At 34.4% G+C, this 15,924-nt stretch overlaps 1 long non-coding RNA gene across 2 annotated transcripts in view; it reads right to left on the bottom strand.

The window, feature by feature from the left end:
* Positions 1 to 5,194: 5,194 nt before the first annotated feature.
* Positions 5,195 to 15,924, bottom strand: part of LOC118166943 — a 55,954-nt gene continuing 45,224 nt past the window's right edge. For both annotated transcript variants that reach the window (XR_004750828.1, XR_004750827.1), the window contains one exon: positions 5,195 to 5,527. This is a non-coding gene — a long non-coding RNA (uncharacterized LOC118166943). The remainder of the gene's footprint in view (positions 5,528 to 15,924) is intronic.

Here is a 15,924-nt window from a genome sequence, read left to right as displayed (position 1 = left end):
TTTGAAAATGATGTACAATTATTAAATATTATTGGCTTCATTTAGTTTAATTTATGTGTAGAGGGGATCTGCAGCATGTTAACAGAATTACTTATTTTATGGAGGGAAAAGTAGGAAAATACAGGAAAGGGTTTCTCTCCATTGAAAATGTTGAAAACATTTATGTACTTAAAATAGTTTGGAAGCACTAAGTAGCATAGAGACAAAACATGCTTTAACAGAAATAGTTCCCTCATCTCTTTTTGTTTGTTTGTCTAAAAAAGATGAGTGCAAAAATATAGTTATTCAGAAAGCAGTGGAATTGTAAAGCTAGGCATTAAAAACAAACAAAAAAACAATTATCAGATAGGTAACCTTATAGGAGGATGGCTTGTTTAAACACAATGTTTCAGGAAACTTTTTTAATTTATTTTTTTTAAAAAGGGGGACATAAAGCTGCTGAGATATGCAGGCATTTGTTTCAGCCCGCAGAGATTATGCTTGCAACTGGAAGACAGCCATTTTTTCTCAGAAATTTTACCATTGGGAGTTTTAAAATTTGTTAGTCCCGCTAACATATTGCCACTTCTCTCTTCATAGAAACTGATAGCTTCTTTTATTTCTAGCTGTTTTTTTCAGTGATTGTTATTTTCTGAGATATCAAAATTACACACAAATACATGCTCTGACAAATCTCTTTCATATCCTAAAGAAGTTTTCTTCTGAGAACATGGAATAAATTAAAACTTTTGAGTATTTACTTCTTCTAACATAATGGTGCTTTTAAGTTACCATTTAAGTGACATAAACTGCTAGAGAACTCTTCTCAGGGACTATAAGAGTGTCACTCCCAGTGGCAACACTGCTGCCAGCACTGAAGGCTTGAGGCAGGATAGACCTGTGAAAAGATATTTAAAGTAGCATATGCTTTTTTGTTGTTGTCTGGTGAGGTTTGGGAAAGGAGCATTGGTATTTGGATAACTCCCGTCTGAGGATGCCATAGATATGACCTCTGTCATAATAAAATACATGACAAAATTACGTATATAATCACATGCACCGTACTTCAAACTTACTGAGATAATTCTGTTCATCTTTGAACCAGCAAATGTAGTAATATGTTGCAATTTTCTTTCCAGCGAGGAAAAGAGCCAACTGCAGGGAATCAATTTGTTAGGTGTGCGTAGTAAGAAAAGAGGGACATGAGTTTTGAGCTGTACATTAAAAAGAATGATAATTGTGGTTGTAGCTTATAGCACTCATAATCCCTGTTACAGTCTATTTGCCCACTTAGTTCTGGTGCCAGAACTAGAAAACTGATGAAATTATTATCTAAACCTTTCTTCACCACAGCGGATAGTGAAATTGTTATATATTAAGTAGAGTCAACTGAATTACCTTTTTGCTAATGATTGCAGTAATATCACCCAAGGTAATTAGTGAGGTTAAGGTAAGAGAGATATCCTATTCCTACTAAAAAATAATAGTGCTATAGCCTGATTATTTTTTCCACTTTTGAAAAGTGCACACTGAATACACAGTCCATAATTGAACTACTACACTTGTTTTCAAATTTAAAAATCCTACATTAAGCCAGTAAGTACAAAAATATGAATCCTAAAATTGTTTTGATATGTTATGAACTTCAGAACTGAAGGACTTGTTAAACTGAAATATCAGCACTTTAACAGCAAACATGAGCTAGAAGTAATTAAAAATAATAAAAGTCCTCATGATGAATCTCTGAAATGTTAATTTGAAACTCGTATGACATGCACAGATTTCAAAAGCATGAATAATCCTGCATTACCAATGAGAGAGAACTGTTTTTTCAAGCATCAAGAAGACGATATGACACTGTCATACAGTAGTAAATATGTGTTAAGATAACTGTAGATTTGCCTAAGTGAACAAGCGTGCAACAATTGCATAACAGTACAACAAAACTCAAAAGCTTGTAGAGCAGCTGAAAATCTGTATGATAAATTACATCACATTGCATGATAAAACAAGATCATGGAAGATTCTGCATGATGTAGCAGTAAAGTCTACTTTTCGTGTAAATTTAACATTAGAACTGCACTGCTTAGTGTAAAGAATGGGGTGATAACAGTGGAAATGGATGTAAAAAAATGATTTTATAAGCAGTGTTACTTTCAGTTTAATATCAGATTAGATTTAAGATTAAGATCAAATTTAATTACTTATGGTAGGTTTGATTTTTAACTAGAAATACTATAATTACTATAGAAAACAATGTACTGGCCCAATGGCCAATTTCTTTCTTGTCATTAGCAAGTACAAAGACACCAGTAAGTACTAGTAATTTTATCTCTCTTCAGAAGCAGGCAATGTACATGATTCAATTAGTGAAATAAACACTATGTAAATATGCAATGTAAATGTGCCTTGTAAACTCTGAGTTAAGATGTCATTCCATATTCTCTTAATACAGCATCTGTCTACTGGATGACTGCTCCATCAACCTTTTCTGTACCTGTTTTCTTCAGGCAGGCAAGTTAAGAATTATCAGTAGTTGAATATTCCTGTTTGTATTCTTTTTAGCATACTGTAGGAAATACTGAATGTCTTTTTTTTTTTTTTCTCTGGGAAGCACATACATAGTTCTTCCCTGCTAATTAGATTTCACATGTAAGAGACAGCGATAAGAGCGCAACTCTTCTACTGATTAGATTTGTAATCTTAGTTGTAGTCTTAAGTTGTTTCTCTTGCTAGGAAGTGATAAACCTGTGCTGACTTTTCTTCTGGAAATATCTAATATTTCCTTTTAGAGTTTTCTTAAATTTAAGCAATGAAATGTATTTATTTCTTGTGTTAGGGCCAAAATCTAGAGCACATTTTAAGCTAGAGTCAGCTTAAAATAATATTGTTATAGTTGAATTAACACACAATGGTAGATATACTATTTTTTCTGTAGTGTCTTATCTGCAATATAATTTAGAAGATAGTTCTGATTGCTTCTTCAGTTTTCCTTAAATGTCAGATGATTTGGGGCAATCTCTCAGTTACTCTTTCTCCAACTTTAGGATTGTCATCCCAAGTCTTATTACCCTTGCAATGGGATATTTCCTTGGAAGCTATTATACTGAGCTGAGATTTTGGTAACAGTGGGAATTTTTATCTGTAAGTAATGAATGAAAGTTGCTGACTTATCAAGAAGGGATGCAGTACTGATCTCTTTTTGTTCCCAGTTACCAATAAGGTAAATTATTTAAACTAATTCTATTTTTGTCTCAAGTTAAATAACATTCAGGTGAACTTCCATGCAACAGTCTAGAAAAAAGTATGAATGAACAGAGGTGTGGGTGGTCCCTGAACTTTTCTAACAATTCAGAGTGTCATTTGAATGGACCCTTACATAGCTAAACTATATGTTAGCAAAATAAGAGTACTCAGTGTGTGCCACATAGGTGGGGAAGTAAGTTACTGATAAAGAAGTTCCTACTTGGAACCGATCTTTTTTTTTTTATTATTATTATTATTAACAACTATTATTTGGTACCATTCAGAATTGGTTACCTTTCTTGGGACAGCGTGGAGGTTTCTAGAATAGCCAGAGCTTTGCAAGAATATGAGACAGGTTATGCTCTCAATTGATATGGCTGCATTTCCTATTCTAATAACCATTCAAGAATTTGTATTGGAGAAACCCTGAAGACAAGGTAATCCATAGAAATAAAAGGTATTGGGCTGGTTGTAGTGGAAGTATAAAATTTATTACTTGTCCTGTTTTCTGTTCATTATGTAGGTGATGGTATTTACTCCTTAGCTAGTTATACTATATTTCAAAAATAACAACAATGACCCACCTTTGGATGGCAAAGTCCATTCTGTCTGTCATGCAAAGAATTCTATATTCATTGTATTGAAAACAGAACTTGGAATGTTTATCTTAAAAACAGAAAGCTTCCATTTGATGTGGTTATGTTGTCTCATTAACATCTGCAAAATATGGCTATAGCTTAATTAGATTTTACTGGTGTTGCTCATTACTCAAGGAATGCTGTATAATTTAATTGAATGCTGTGTTTTATAGAACTGTGACTAAATTATATCAGCCAAGTCATTACCCCTTCCCCAATTCCTCTTTTGTCAGGTTTGTCATGGCTGACACATTTCTGTATTTCAAATAGTAAAGCTGGACTTCAGTGCAAAACTACAATGAGGTATCTCTTTCAGTTATGTACCATGAAAAGAACTATGCAGGTCTGTTTTCAAATCTATGTTTTGGCCACTTTTGAATGAGAGACTGATTACTTTACTTAGTATAGAAATTGCAGTGTGATATCTGGATATAAGTTGCTGCTTTTTCAGTACAAAAATATAGTCTGTTTCAATACATCTAGTGAAGTACAGCATGAATATTTCTACAACTATTTTTGATTTGCTTCTATTAAGTCAATACTCAGGATTCAAAATAAATCTAAGAACTTATTTGCTCAGTGAACAAGACATTGTTAATCAATATAAAACCCACAGCTTAGACTGCAAAAAACTTGTCAGTAATGACATAAGAGACTTCTGAACTAGGTAAACACAACTGAAAATGAGGATGCAAGAAACTGTTACCGTGGCCATGTGGGTTTTCTGTAGAAATTGCACATATTATGGATAAAATTTAATTCTGAACGGCTGGAATAATGAGGAAGTATTTGCTTACTAGTTCAGTAACCCTCATGATGTTGTTGACAACATGCTAGGGGAGGAGAACTGGATGAGCACTGACACTGTCACCTCATTAAGTTCCTGATACTGTGCTGGGAGATAGGGTCATAGTAATGTGTGTGCTGTTATGAGGGAGGGGAGGGACAAGCAAGGAAAGGAACGTAATTAGGAGATTGAGTGGTAGCTTTAAAGACTATGGATTTGATTGCCATTTGCATACATTTGACTTCTGTCATTTCAGAATATAAACAGAATATGATTATAGAGAATTAAAGTGTATTCCTACCGTGGGGCACAGAGCAAGGTCAAAAAGCAGAGTGATTTGAATTGTGCAAATTAGACAATAATTTTGAGAAGTACATCATGACATAAAGCTATCAAAAAATGGTAATTGAAGAAAAGAGACCAAGGAAAAGGTCGTAACTGTATTCTTAACTCTGTGAAGTTGCCCAACAGTAGAATAACTTAATTTTAATGAAGCAAGAAGACTCCAGAGAGGGTGATGAACAGTCAAGTAAATAATGTCAGTTTAATAAGTTTCTAAAGGTTGCATTCCTTGTTGTAAAGCTTGATTTTGCTCATCATTATATAGCACATGATGTGTGTTAGTAACAATATAATGTCCTGGGGTACGCTAACAAGGTAATGGAATTGCATAATAAGAGTGCAATCTTATACAAAAGCATCTGTGGTGTCTAAATTTTTCCCTACAATGTGATTAAAAATAAATAAATAGGTGAAACAAGCACTGAACTGTAGGCTGAATAAACAACAGAGCTGATTTCTACTCAGAGGCAGGATAGCGTTCTCCATTGTGTATTGTGGCTCTGTCAGAATGCTGCGTTGTCCAAGGCGGAGAGGTCTTCAAGATGTGATATTTTATTCCAAAGTAGGATGATGGTTTGAAAGGAAAATTGCATGAAACATTAGTGAAGACGTATGTTCATTAAAACAGTGAAGATCCATGGTGTTAATCAAAGTCCTTGCTAAGTGTGCACTAGTTACATTAAGATTGTTTTGACATAAAAGTAAAAAGAAATCAATTGAATGATTTACAATTACCCTTTGGGCAACTATATTAATGCACTGAAATTACAGCATTTAAAGAAAACTGTAGGGAGTATAAGTTTAAGTAAAATCAGTTTTCAGCACCATTTTGTTGCATGTGCAGCTATGAAGAAGGAAATGTGCTCTATAAATCACTGGTTTATCAAAACTGAAGTGTTAAAACATTTAAGTTACTGCCACAAGAAGTGAGTTCTTCAGATTGGATATAATTACATAAATTAGGAGACACTTATTTAGCAGTATGTCAAATGATGCTCAGTTTAATTAGTGTTTTTCTAGAAAGAAAATGGAAAATAGAAATATCAATAATTTTCCACTTATATTGACTCATAATTTCTAAGGTTTTGGTTTGTGACTAAAAGACATAATTATGTCACTTTAGTGTTATATCTCTACATTTATCTCATAGTCACTGAAAAATTCAGTCAACTTCAAAAACACTCAAAACTGCCTTTTCCCTATGTTTTCTCTTCAGTTGTTGTTGCTGTTGTTGTTCTTGTTTCAGATTTTTCATTCTTTACAATAGCTTTCACTTTTAAAGGGTATTCTGAACTATTTATGATCTGACAGCAGAAGACTGAAGTCCCTGTTTTAAAAGTAAGCAGAAACAAACATTTAAGAAATAGGGAACAAGTTGTTTTTTCCCCTATCTTCATGTGAGTGCATTTCCTTGATATTGGGGAGGGGAAAAAAAAAAAAAAGTAATTAAGTATTGCCCTTTATGTTAACATTTCATTCAAAATAATTTACATTTTTAATTATTTATTAACCTATTTTTTTTCCCCACGATGCATTATAGTAAAACAGTCACTATTCTAAATCAGCATTTTATTATCTGTACGGATTTGCTCAAATGGCAATGCAAATAAAGACATCATTTCATATTAGGGTTTAAAACAACTGAAATCAGTTACTTCAAGCTGAAAAAAGTAGCTCAACACTGATGCCTCTGAAAAAATGCTGTCTTGTGCAAACATACATTATCTTATACCTTAACTTTTTCTTCAAGTTAGTATTACAGAATCACAGAATTTTCTAGGTTGGAAGAGACCTCAAGATCATCAAGTCCAACCTCTGACCTAACACTAACAGTCCCCACTAAACCATATCCCTAAGCTCTACGCAGAATCACAGAATTTTCTAGGTTGGAAGAGACCTCAAGATCATCAAGTCCAACCTCTGACCTAACACTAACAAAACTAGTGTATGCTTGGATAGCACTTTTTTTTGTTGTTGTTTTGTTTAATTTAATCCCATGACATTGAATTTCAGTATTTGGCCACGATGTGGTTAATTACTTGTTCTTTTGGAGAATAAACAGTGTATTGAAATATGCTTACCACTGAAAGAAATCTGTTGTGCACATTGAAGTTAGTTGTAAATTAGATAATAAAAGGAATACATATAACAATATGGGTCATATGCTGTCAATTTTTATAATTCTACCTTGTGCCACGTCATACTTTAAAACACTAATGGGACGTGCATATGTCCAGCCATGTTTTGCCAGCACTCAGTTAAGAGGTGTCCGCTGTGAAACTCTTTCTTGATTAAAGATGAAATCCGATACTTTACCATCAGCTTGAGTTCCTCAAAGGGACATAGAAAATGGTGTTATAAGGTTTTGTGGATATGGTACAATGACTGAAAAATTGAGTCAGTGTTTTGATATTCTTTTGATTGTCCTCCCTGAAAACCCACCCAGAGGATGACTGACATATAGTCTTGTTAACCTCTGAAAGCTGTAATACACTATTGCAAAACTGATGCCTTCAGTGTGTTTGTCTTGGCATAACTAGTTGAAATATAGGAAGGCATTGTACTTGCACAAGAAAAGAGAAGCTCTGATTTGCATTGCTAACAGGGTGAAAGCAGCTAAACTTTTGGCTTGGTAAGACTGCACATGAGTTGGAAAACATGGGAATATCTCTTATTCCAAAAATCTGTTTTTGCACAGAGCCTTGCAGAGCAGTGTTGTATATGAGCTTGGAGGAAGACTGACACTGATAGGGTTTGAGTTTCTTGTATTTTGTGCCTACTGTAGTCATTTGCTCATTGATGCCCTTGGTGTATTTTCTCTGATATGTCTGTTCTTTTGTATTGTTCTAATTCTGAATTTTTACTTCCTTTTGTCCTTAAATCCTCAAAAAAATGGCAATTAAATCACCCTAATGTCTCTTTACTTCTTTTTAATTCTGCCTGTTAAATAATTATGGCATCAAATCCTGCATGTCTTAGTGTTTTTCAGCTGGTAAAAATATTGTAAAAATCCCACCTACCTCTTACACAATCCTTTAACTCATTCTAATCTATTCAGCTTCAAACATACATCTAACAAATGTAATGAAATTCGCAGAACCTTAGTGAGAAACTTCAGCTTTTCAAGTCAACACTTTTCTAGGAGGCCAAAGATCTACCAGGGCATTACTAATTTGTTCTTCACTTGTGAACTAACCTCTTCTAACCCTTCTAGTCCTCACCTAAATTATTATTGAACAATAGCAATTGCATTGTCACTCAGACTTGTGTTTTTGTTTGTTTTGTTTTGTTTCCTTTCCTAATTCAGTATTACACCAGAAATCAAATGTTATATTTGGGAAAATGAATGCCATTGCTTTACATCATATGACTTGACTGAATGTCCTTGTGTTCTCTCCAAAACTGCAATTCACATTTTTTTCTTAAACATTTTGCAGAACAAAATTGCAATTAAGAAATAAAGAAAATATGGCAATTTATGGCAAGCTTTTTTTTTTTTTTTTTTTTCTCTTAATATTGATGATGTTTCAGTTGTAATTTGTGGTACTGTCTTCAGTGTATTGTCATGTATCTGGAAAGGGGAGCGTCTTTGCTTAGCTTCCCTTCAGAGCTTCTAGGTAAAAAACTACAGCAAACTCCCCAGCATCATCTTCATGTTTAGATAAAATGACATACATTGGGGGTTATTTAACTATACCCCCCTGTCTGCCATCAAGAACACCTGTTCTTGATTTTTCTTTAACTACTACAATGTACTCTCATCTACAGATGTTTTTTTTTTTTCTTTTGACAAGAGGCTTTCGGGTAGTTTATATTTCCTGTGGCATCAAAACATATGTTGTGCATGCCTCCTACAGCAGGGAGGGATTTGGTACTCACTATATTTGAATGCCTGAGAATAGAAAAGACAAAGATTTTATTTTATAGGAGTATACATTAGAAAAGCTTCATAGCGTGTAATTCTGGAGTTTAACCAAATCTTTCTTATCAGTTTTGGGGGATTAAAACTGGAAAAGGAGAGAGCACAGGAAATAAATGTCTTCAGCCTATTTTTCCCCCCTCAAAAGGAGAAAAAAAATACAACCCTGTTACCATGGAAGAATCAACATGATAGAGAACTGTTGGATCTCCAATACCATTTTTAAAAAATCCAATTGGTTGCAGCTGTACTGAGGGAACAAATGTTTTGCTGCCTTTGCTGCCAAATCATAGATTATATTTGAAGAATATATAATGAAGAAACAGTTCAGAAGTAGTGATTGCAAAGCTTCAGGCATAAGAAACTAAACTGTTAACTTTCCTTGTAAAACGTATTAGGTTCTAATAATTTAGGGTTGTTGTTTGTTTTTTAATTGAATGTTAAATTATATATAATATTGTTTCCTGGGGATTCAGTTTTTCACTATGGCAGTTATCCCAAGCTTCATGATTTCTGCTGGCTGTCATTTATCTATTTAACAGCAGCAGCTGTCTCCTTAGAAAATTATTAACTCAAACTGAGCAGAGGGGGTAGACTGCTTGGGAGCACTGACCAGAGTGGTGGGGATTACAGACATGGTGTGCCTGATTCACTTTGTATGTTCAGTACAAACACCAAAAGGTTGTTGAACAACCTTCTTTTATTGACATATGATAGTGACTTTTTATTGAGACACTACCATGCAACAGACTTGGGGCATGTCAGTCTGAATTACATTAGGATATTGCTATCTCAAATAGCATGCTTTTCAGTAACAGCCTTTCTCCCTGTCACCTCTTGCAGGATTTTCAGCTAACCTATTTGATTGAACTTGTAGGTTTTGGCAAATTCAAAGATCAAACTTGCTGAAGTTCACTATGTCTGGGTGGAGGTATCAGTTTGTTTGTTTGTTTTGAGGGCATTGACAGGCCCCATATGAACTCTCATATTACCATAGATGAGAGTTCAGGCTTTAGAATCCTGCTAGAGATTTCTGGGGAAGAAAAAAAAAAAAAAAAAGGCAGCTTATTTTGTGCAGTATTTACTATATTGAGCAGACTTCACGTACATGCTCTCAGCTGATCATCTGATTTAAATGCCACAGAAAGACATTAGCTTTCTGTGAAATAATTGGCTCTTTTACTAAGTCTATGAGAGGACTGCAAGGTGAACACATAGTCCTGATATTTAGTGGTACAATTAGTGTTGTACAAACTCTTTAAGTCCACACACACAGCACAAGAGGTGTGGGCAGTGGGAAAGCTGGGCAAACAGAGGGAGGAAGAAGTTGGGTGTGGTTTATACGGAACTATAAAATCCTGTGCTTGCCTGTCACCAAGGCAATTGCTGTTGATAAGCAGAAAGCAATGAATATAAATAGACAAAGATTAAAAAACCGTAACAGTAGAAACTACTAGTTCAGACAGTGTTTTCATTGCCTGTGTTCGTCATACATTCTGTGACCTTGACCCTTAAATGAATAAATGTAAATAAATTGTTAATAAGTTTAAATCATATTTTAAATATGTATAGAGACGTTATTAGTGAACAAAATATTTTAGAGAGCATGGAAACCAATAATTTCAAGTATATATTGAAATCTAGGTGTTTTTTTTTTTTTTTTTTTTAATTATTATTAGTCTCCTTTAAACAGTTGGCCATTTAATTAGTCTTTTGCTTTTGAAATGAGCAGACCTGTATACCTGCTATAGAAAAGTGGTGCTCTATTACAGTCTTATTGGTTATTTTCTTGTTTGATTTACTGTTAGCTGGTAAACTACAGGACACTTTAGTAGATTTTTTTACACTTAATTACTGATCAGTGATGTAGGAATTTAAACCTTTTAGAAGTAACTATCTGCTATGAAATAGATCGTAGATGTCTCCTTTAGCAGCCAATTACAGTATGGTAAAAACTACTTACTACAAACTGAGCTAGCTAGTTGACTCTGTGTTACAACACTAGTAGTATCACTAACAGTATATACATTTTAACATCTGTGGTGCGTATATGGATCAGGCACTCTTGGACTGATGTGCATTGCAGTGAAAAACTGAAAAGTTAAATTTAGAGAGCTGGAGTGCCTAGCAGTTACACGTCCAAGTTGCAACTTTCTGTTAGTTATAAACAAGAGTTAACACCTTGCCAGTTCAGTATCTGTGGCCAAGCTGAGGCTTATTTGTCAGCATGTTTTTTTGGGATGGGTTAATTAAAACAAACAAAACAGAAAAAATACTTTCCTCCATACCATGAAGCATGTTTGGTATCATGTTGGATACAATTAAACTTTTTTGTATAATTTCTAAAACATTACTTATATGGAAAAAAAAATCATTCTTAGAAGCTGTTGTATACCTGGGGTTTTAAGCTTAGATTACTCCTAGTACAAATATAATTGTTATAAAATCATATAAAATGCAATAGTGAAAAAGGCAGAATGATCAATAGTATTTTGATATTTTTTAAAAAAAATCAGACACCTATCCCGAGTTACAGACATTGTGCTAGATTTTCATTTTTTAACAGAGAACTTCCTAAAAGGTAATTCAGACCTGCAAGTTGCGAATAATTCATTTGATTCACTACCTATACAGTACTTTATTTTGTAGGAATTAAATTCTAGTTCATGATCTATTATTGTTTGTTCACATTAATTTGGACTTGCTTAATGATATCTTCAAATTCTCCAAATATATCAGTAGCCCTGCTACTGTGGGGCCTTCAGGCAAACACAGTCATAAAAATGCAGGTGTGTTTAGCGTATAATAACAGTACAATAAAAATGCAGGTGTGCAAAGGAGGTTTGTGAAGTGACACTTGTACAGGCTAAAACTAACAGTGTTTATGTGAGTTGAGGTAAGCACTAGAACTGAAGTTTCTGATTGCCTTTCCTCCATGATTTTCTCATCAGCTCTAGCATTACTGTGGCATTTTACCAGAGTGTGCGATGACTCAGTTCTTCATTTTATTTTCTCTCACAGATGGCATTATTTCATCTTATTCTCTGAAAGTGACAAGTGGCACTGTGGCACTGAGTTTATTGTATTAGGCTGTGCTAGCTGTGATGAATATAGGATCTGTGTTTGAACTTTGTGTCCACCTTTGTACAGCAGAAGGTGAAATAAGAAATAAGGAAAGCTAATATAAGACCTCAGATACTACTGATGTGACTTTGAGCATGAAGAGAGTATCAGTAAGATCATTACTGGTCACCATATAGTAGCACTATTTTTTTTTTTTTTTAAAAAAAGGAAAAAAGTATCTAATGTGCCAGGGAACATAGAGACCTGTGGCTGACTCACTGGCTGATGTAGTTGTTTTGGCATGCAATCAGTTTGCACAGTGCTGCCAGTTCTGTCTTACTCTGTAGGATCTATTTGCCCAGATCTTTTAAAATTTATTTCCAGAGATGGCAATTTTAGTGGAACTGTAACATATACATCCCAAATCACTTGAACTTTTGAAACTGTGAGACACATAAGTATTTGATCTATTGCCAGAATGAACAATATTCCAAAACCCAGTGTGAAAGGTTTTTTTTTGTATTTTTATGCTAGTGTTTATTTTCCCCCTCTGTTATGATAGGCAGGCAGTGAATTTTATTGACAGGAAAAAATGTTGTGAAAAACCTTCCAACACCCCCTCACCCTAACCATGCACGCTACATATATATATATATATATATATATATATATATATTTAATCTGTGTTCCTAGACTTGCTTGCAAGAGATGGGCAATAAGGTAGAGGCAGCAATGAGAGAAGGCAACACCATGATTTGCAATAACTGGCAGATTTAGAAGTGGCTTGATGAGTGATTAAATAGATATACATCTGTGTTTAGTGATGAAGGTAATTCATTACAATGTTTCCACATGTCTGGACTTGACCTTGATATAGTGGAAGGGATAATAGATGGAATAGGACCTCAGAATAAAACACATAAGTGTGCAGGTATGACTTTGATTAATATCTGTATCACTTTGATTAATATCTGTGAAAAGTGGTGTCAAAAAGCATTATTGGCTTCAAAAGGCTTTACTGGCCAATAGTCTGGTCTTCAGCTCTGGAACAGTTCTGCTGTATTTTGTTGCTCTTTCTACCGCAATCACTCTCAAGCTAGTCCTGAGAGCAGCATACCTTTGAGTTTGTATGAGAAATGTTGAAAATATGCACAGACTCAACTTTATTGGTATCATAATATTTTATATACTCTTGTGAAGACCTTACAAAAGCCAATTTCCCATGTTACTTTCAGAGCTTGCTTTCAGTTGAAGGAGAAATTCTATAGGAGCTCCATTTCCATTTGTGCCTTTGCTTTCTGCAATTACTTTGTTTACTGCATAAAGGTTTTTTTTTTTTTTTTTTTTTTTTTTTTTTTTTTTTTCCAGTTCTTCAACAGAATTATCTGAAGCTTAGGTTGATTTGGAGGCCAAGATAACAAAAATCTCTTCAATGTAAGTAAGTATATGTACTTGCCTGCAGAGAAATTTCTGCAGCAATTTCCCTGTACATATTAAATGAAAGACCTGGAGTACATCTTTTCTACATAATGATTTTAACAGATATTTTTCAAGGAAATAATATATATTATTATATATTTTAATATATATATATATATTGTTCAGGTCAAAAGGCTTCTTAAACAAACAAACAAAAAAGCTTTATTAGGATACAGATTGAAATATTTAACACTTTAAATATGTCATGTAGGTGAGATAGAGCACAAGTAAAAAAGATCCCTGTATCTTTGTTTCTTCCTCCTGCTTCCTCCTCCTCTTCTATCCTTTTGTGGTAGGTCCTTTCCCCCAGTCTTGGCTTCAGTCAGCTTGCTCATTTTAAACAGTAGCAAACTCCACACAGCCCAGTCTAGTCACTATGAAGTTTTGCTTTATCCCTGCTGAGGAGTGTTTTCTTTTCCCTTTCCCAGGAAAGGGAAGGTATGGGCCCTTTCTGAGCTGCAGGTTCTCATGCACTGTGCAATGACTTTCTTCCCCCAAATATCACATAGCTTTGGGCATCTTATTGCTGCTTATCAATAGAGGTCTATCCATATGTCATTTCTATTTTCATGGAGCGTAACACAGACACTCAGCGCAAACAGAACTAGTATTGTCTATAGTAACATTAGTATCCATTTGCCTTTCAAAAACAAGCAGTGGAGAAATCAATATGTAATGGCTGACAATGATAAGATGTTTAAAAAAGGAATTTGAAGCTAACTGGACATATTAGACCAACAGAAAAGTAGGATGAATCATTTTCTCCTCAGAGAGGTCTATAGGGAGACCTTGACTTCACTGCGTAGTAGATCTGATGCAGAAGAGATTTCTTAGGGAAAGCTTTGGTGAATTACGAAATAAAAATAATGTACTGGGCAGGAGTACTTTGTTTTAAACTATTTATAATGGTGGAAAACTTAATGTTGGCCAACTTAATACATAATTGTGAAACTAAGATGTTCTTGGCAAAGAAGGTATTTCAGCTTCTGTCTTTTTAGAAGATTCCACTCCTCTCAAAGCTGATTTATTTTAGTCTGGTTGGTGTGACAATAGCCACAAGGCAAAATTTGGCTGTTCTGGGAAGAGAGGGTCAGGTGCAGGCCGCTCCTGCTGTCAAAGTGAAAAGGGCGTAGAGAAATGATGAAGTGGGATAGTGGGATAGGGAACTGTGGGGGAAAAAGGAAAGGGTAAAAAAAAAAAAAAAAAGGTATGGGAAGAACAGAGTTATACAATTAAATGAATAGGTAACAATTTAAAAAGATTTCTCTAACCAATTCCAGCCTGTTACCACTGTCAAACTTCTCTGTATTTCCTATCTTTCCAGTACTTCCTGTTGTCTGTCTGTGTACATCCCCACTATATCTCTCTTAGGTGTGCTGTTAATGGGATGCAATGTGTTCTGCGCCACTATGGATGCAGTGAAGCTGGCCACTTGGTATTTGTTTTGTGCACAGGACAAGAGACAAATAGGGATAGACTTGCATCTTAGGAGTAATAGAATTCAATCCCATAGTAGTTATTTGTAACATTTATGAGTGATATGTAATGACCTTATAAGTGCATGTAATAGTGTGCCAAATGACAGAATAAAGTAATAATAGCTGTGAGTTTATTAGTTTATTGATTATGTCATTTTTATGTTAGTTTTTTAGTAGTGTTGCTTAATAACTAATTCATGAGACCATGTTATTTATATCTTGGGTCCGCAATTTGAGAGGTAGAATCAGACCCATAAACAGGGCTATGTGTTGCTTGGGCTTCAGCTAAGTCTCAGAAACGATGAATTCATGCAGAACAATCAAGAATATCACAGGTTTCTGTAAGCAAATGAACATGTTAGTAAATAAGCAAAATTAAAAACAGTGTATTTAACTCTCCAAATAATTATAAATAATCATGAGTTTACAGTGGTCAGTGGAAACTCATTTTGGAAAGCAGATGCTCCAGTTTTAGAGAATACAGTGTCCCTATGCTGACGTTAACGTAGCAACCATTCCCAAGTCACAACAATGACGAATGCCATTTGTGCTGTTTCCTTAATTTTGCATCAATATCTTGGCAAATTCTTAACACAAATGTTTCATATAAAATTAACTGGCTTCATTCTAGCAACTCTGAGAATAAATAAATTCTAGTACCAGCTATCCTTGTAAATAGTTTGTTTCTAAGCATTCACGTAATCTAAAACAGGGCTGAAGGAAACTTGAGAAGTCATCTAATTCATTGAACTGCCTCCTCATAAATCTTCATCCCTGCTTAAAAGCTTGGGGTGAAATAGTTCCTAGAATTGCATTAAGTGGCATGATCCAGTTCTTCACTACCTTATAGTGGAAAAAAAATCCCTATTTCTAAGTAACTTTTACTGGCAGGAGTGAAAAATCACCATTTTTGTTCTGTGCAGTGGACACAAAATTCATGTCCTCCTTTTATCTTTCCAGTAGCTTTTCTTATAATTTGTTTATTAACATGTA

This window comes from Oxyura jamaicensis, chromosome 4 (genome assembly GCF_011077185.1).
Source record: "Oxyura jamaicensis isolate SHBP4307 breed ruddy duck chromosome 4, BPBGC_Ojam_1.0, whole genome shotgun sequence".
Classification (NCBI taxonomy): Eukaryota; Metazoa; Chordata; class Aves; order Anseriformes; family Anatidae; genus Oxyura; species Oxyura jamaicensis.
Note: the sequence above shows the minus strand (reverse complement) of the source record. Positions and strands in the feature narration are given on the sequence as shown.